Source organism: Hippocampus zosterae, chromosome 7 (assembly GCF_025434085.1).
Source record: "Hippocampus zosterae strain Florida chromosome 7, ASM2543408v3, whole genome shotgun sequence".
NCBI classification, from domain to species: Eukaryota; Metazoa; Chordata; class Actinopteri; order Syngnathiformes; family Syngnathidae; genus Hippocampus; species Hippocampus zosterae.
This window is the reverse complement of record NC_067457.1, coordinates 22,099,566-22,104,979: the sequence shown is the minus strand read 5'-3', so window position 1 is coordinate 22,104,979 and position 5,414 is coordinate 22,099,566.

Genomic DNA, 5,414 nt, shown 5'->3' with positions numbered 1-5,414 from the left:
GCGGTTGCGCGTTTGTCGATGACGTCAAAGGCCACGCCTGTAAAATGATCGACAGCAGTTGGGTGCCAATAGAATTTTAACATGTAGACTTTGAGCCAATCAAACCGCTGGCCGTCGTTATAAGGTTGGATTTGTGTTCGCTGCAGAAAGGCAAGGCGGGCTTTTTGTGTGGTTGTACACTCATACACATCCTATAATTGTTTCCTTTTTAAAAAATATTTTTTGAACAAATTGTCAACTACATACAGAAACAACTCACAGGAGAAAACAAGAACATTAAAACAAGCCAAAATAATTATCATATAAAAGGCTGTATTTACAGTCAAGTTACAGAAGATGTTGTCCAAGAATCGTGTGCGTATATTCAGTAGACTAGTCTCAGTACCTTTCCAGAATAGCGGTCCAACCAACTCAGAATAGAGGTGACAGAGGCACGGTTTCAGATATATATACAGTATCAGAACCGCTATAAAACCTAATTTTCGTTGAGTTCTTAAAAATGTTTTGACAAAAAATCACCCGCAGAGGGCAGTGTTCTATCAACAATGCCCTTCCTGCTATTGAAGGTACTTGTTTTTACTGTAATCCATTATTCAGAATACGCTGCCCCTTTGGTTCTGGTAATTCCTTGCTAAGTAATTACTGCAACTAAATCTCCCATGGATGTTTTCCGCACCTTGCTGACGTTTACTGCTAATATAAAACCCAATTTTGATCGGCCAATTAAATCTTTATACCTAGGTTACATATAAATATTAATTGGTCTTACGGAACATAATTCCCCATGTGTATTGTTGCATTTCTTTCGGGTAACATGAACTATTCTAAACTAAAATATGTTGGCAGGATAACCAGTAAAAATAGGTCTCTTTCCTCACCCGCCCATCAACCTGCGGCATAATCACTCAGTAGCCCTGAAATAGAACTGAAAAAGTGGGAGCTCAAACTCTCACCTCTTAATTGTAGCCTGAATCGTAGAGATACTGAGAGCCTATTAGCACACGAGGAAGAAGTGTGCTATGTACCAACCAGGACACGTGCATCTAAATCATGCATATGGGAGATGAGTCAGAAGTTACAAAAGTGCAAGAAGCAGTGTTGGCATCCACCTGTGAAGTGAGTATGGGAGTCAAACAAACATTCACTGTGAGGTGTTGCAATGATTGGAGAAATAAAAGTTTTCTTTGCCATACTAAGGGGAAAAAGGCAAAAACTTTTCCATGTACCTGCTGTCACGCGATAATGTTTGGTTTGGAAAAGAGAAGTCAAAATCTTTGACTCAAGTCACCAAATGAGTATTGACCGTACCGCGTTTGCCGCCATAAACCTCACAGCCCTTCTGTTCCAAAAGATTTCGCTGCATGTTGCTTTGTTCCCAAGTGGCGATGCCTTCTGATGGTAACCAAGAGAGAGAGAGAGAGAAAGAGGCCAGGAAATCCCTAAATCTGTCGGCGCTTCCCAAAGTGCCATCGCATTGATTTTGATTCATAACTTTTCCACATGACTGCCTCTTTGTGTCCTACTCCAAACATCACTCATGTGGGATCTTGTGGAAAGCCTAGTTGCCCCTTAAATCCAGTTTGACTCCTTGGAGACACTCAAAAGGGGAATTGGGCAAAAGCGTGCAATGACCAGCATGGTGTATCCAAACCGACATCGAGTTGAGTAGATAGTGGGAGGAGTTGTGCAGACAGTAAATGGGGGAGTCACTCGGGGTGGAGTGGGGTGATTCCCCCCCACCCCCCCCCCCCCCACGCCGCCCCCTGTTCAAATGTGTCCCACGGGCCTCCAGAGGGAACGCGGAGGTTTTGAAATCAATGTGCCGTTAAGTGCAGCACAGCCGCGGGATACTCTCCCTAACATTAAGCATGCAACAGTGACTCAAGACCCGCCCGGAGCAGTTACACAGAGATCTGACACAAGGGCTCTCCCCTTGCAACTCCGTTTCCCCGTCACCTTTGTGCTCTCTGCCAACACTCAACGCCTTCCACCAAACATTTGTGGCCCCACTAACTTGAGACTCATCTCACACCACGGTCTCACTCCAACAGACCTGTGAGCATTAATACCCGCGCGGTCGGCACTCTTGTCTAACATCCACCCGATGATGAAGCGATTTCGGCGGAAATAAGTGAGACTCGGGCCAACGTGTCATGTAGCCTGCAAAAAAAACAAAAAAAAAACACCTTAAGGAATCTAAACCACGAGCCCGGCTAATCAATGTCCCTCACATGCATATACTGGATGAATCAACGCACTCACCGGCCACACCATTAGGTACACCGGCGCAATCTCAATCGGAAAATGAGTTTTACGCATTAATTGAGTTGCACCTGTAAAATGTACCTTCTAAGTCGTGCAGTGCGTCCTTCAGTTCAATGCATTTAGCTTAAGTAGCTTCTGTAAAAAGATTTTTAATCTCCCCGCACCTGCCTCGCGAGTCATTCACTGAGGACGATAACGTGAAGATAATCACAATGAATTGCCTCCGGTCCATTCTTTTTCTCTTGGTTGCTGCTTAAAAGAGATGTCGAAAAATGTCGACCCAAACACAAGTGCGCCCGTGGCTGAATTTAGACCGTGAGAGCAGTAATAGCGTGTGACTGAAGGTGATGAAAAAAAAAAAAAAGCCGAAGGACGTTAACTGTGTTGAGATGTCATAAGCCCTTTTTGGCCACACTCTCTACCAAAATTCTTATCGGGCCTTACAAAGGCGGATTTTCAAATTTTCAAAGTGGTCATTAATAAAGAGAACTCATACAAGGGCATTGATACACAACTGTTCACACACACACGGATTAAAAAAAAAAAAGCATTATTCTGTGTCCAATTGCTTGCTTTTCACTTGTCCTGACAGATCGCCAGCTATCGACATTACACAGAACGGTATCGAGCCGTGGGAGCAAGATGGTCAGTTTTTCGGGTGTTATCTTGACGCGTCTATCCGCTATTACTCGACATGATCAGAATTTGCGGGTGCATGCTGCGCAAGGTGTCTATTGATTGCATACTATTGATCATTCACCTACTTGCATGAACGGTTGAGAGATGTACATCTATTGACCGCAGCGCTTGGGGTTGGGGGGTGTATGCTTCAAATGATCACCATTTTGGAATGTCTCTCCAAAAGGATCTTGAAATATGAGCGTCACCGTTAATAAGCCGCGGCGAAAAAGGTAGTAGGAAAGCCGAGCATTTTCAATGTCAACTGTAGTTTTCCCCCAGCATTGTCCTTTGCTTTCAGAGTGGTGGCGCTTTCTGATTCATTGCAAGGTGTGTCAAGCACTTGAATAATTCAACGCCGCACCTCAATAACATCTCAAATTTAAATTAAATTTGAGTATTGTGAAAAACCGGGCGGCCCGGTAGTTCAGTGGTTAGCACGTCGACTTCACAGTGCAGAAGTGCAGGGTATGATTCGGGCTCCGGCCTCCCTGTGTGGAGTTTGCATGTTCTCCCCGGGCCTGTGTGGGTTTTCTCCGGGTGCTCCGGTTTCCTCCCACATTCCAAAAATTATGTATAGCAGGCTGATTGAACACTCCAAATCGTCCCACGGTGTGAGCGTGGATGGTTGTTCGTCTCTGTGTGCCCTGCGATTGGCTGGCAACCAGTTCATGGTGTCCCCCGCCAAATGCCTGAAGACGGCTCGGATAGGCTCCAGCACCCCCCGCGACCCTAGTGAGGATTAAGCGGTTCGGAAAATGGATAGATGGATACTGTGAAAAACTTAATTAATAGTCCAATTGTGAGCATGCTGGACTTTGCACAGGTAGAATTGGGCCTAACTGGGCGTTTGTGCCGTTGTGTGCCATTGTGGGATGGAATTAACCCTTTCCCGGCCAATCGTAGCGGGTATCCCTCATGTGCATTAAAATCAGGTTGGTTGGAGTTCGAGTAGGCTGTTTTTGACATTGCGGAATCAGAAATTGACTAAATGAGGGCAGTGCCATGTCACTGGCAGGGAAACTGCAAGATGTTCCCTTGCGGATGATGTCGTCAGACGGACATGTGGCATGGGCAATTGGAGACCACGTTGTATCAGTTTGCACCCAAGACCATGCTTAAGCATCCCCGAGGAAAGGCCTAACGACGACATAGGAAAACGTAGAGAACATACAATTCAGTGCTTTTTTTTTTTAATGAACAGGCGGACGCAAACAACTTATACTGCCCACACATGAGGATTTAGAAGCTGATGAAACTAAACTGAGTGCAAATTTAGCATCTTCTGGTATCTATGTGACGTGTAATTGGCTGGTGACAAGTCCAAGGTGTATAAAATGGATGGATTTATTTGGGCGGGAAAAAAAATGCAGCTGTGTCAAAAAAATTGCTGACACAAGTGCAAACGATTTTATTTTTCAGGCTGCAATCCGCCAAGAGACTTTTTTTTTCCCAACAGCTTTCCTGAAAGGCCATGGTAATCTACCTTGTTAGGAGGTGTTAATTGGAGTTAGACTCATCCTTTTGTCAAGGAGTCTGACAACAGAATTAATTAAAAATCCGCCATGCAAATCAATTCAAATTAGGTGACGTTTGGTGGGGTGGGGAGGTGGGCGGGGATTGTAAAGTAAGACAAATAAGACATGCTGGCCAAATATTGTGACTTCTCCGATCAATTAAATGCATATCTCTGCTCTCTTTGATCGATTCGAAGAAGTCATGGTGTGGTTGTTTGTGTATTCAGTTGCTTATGGAATAATTAGTTGGACAATTTCTCCTGTGACAGTGTGGCCAGAGAGTCGGCGGTTTTTCCAGTGACACAAAAATAACTACAGTAGCTGGTTGCGACTCGTATTTCATTTCATTTTTATTCATTTGTCCTTGATTTTCATCCCCGAATGTCATAACACAGAAAACTGACAGCAAGAAGCCTTCGCAGCTTATTTACAGGATCCATTTGACTTTTTCACATATCATCCGTAATGAGGACCAATGATTTCACGAAAGGGCCCCCGCCCCATCCACTGATATGACTCATACGTTGCAAGATGAATTATCATGAAGCCTCCATCTCTTGCATGTAAGCTTCAAATGGGGATTTATAAATTCATATTTCATTCTTTTTTTGTAACTGCTCCTTTTTTTTGTTAGTTTCACCGTGTAACAGGAATAAAAATCACACACGGAAAGACATTTGGATGATGATTTTGGAAAACAAAAAACAGCTTTATTTATCCATTTAATAACACCTCCATGAAGACAATTTATACAACACACACACATTCTAAAGTGCACAAATACTGTACAATGGAAACGACTTAAATACACACGGGAGGGGAAGGAACAAATCACTTTTTTTTTTGTTAAAAAGTGTAAATGGATTCAAAAAGGGATATATTTGTTCAAAACCAATCATCACTATGCATGTTTCTGCTCAGGTATGAGAGGGGTTGGCCTGGGGAAAAATAACC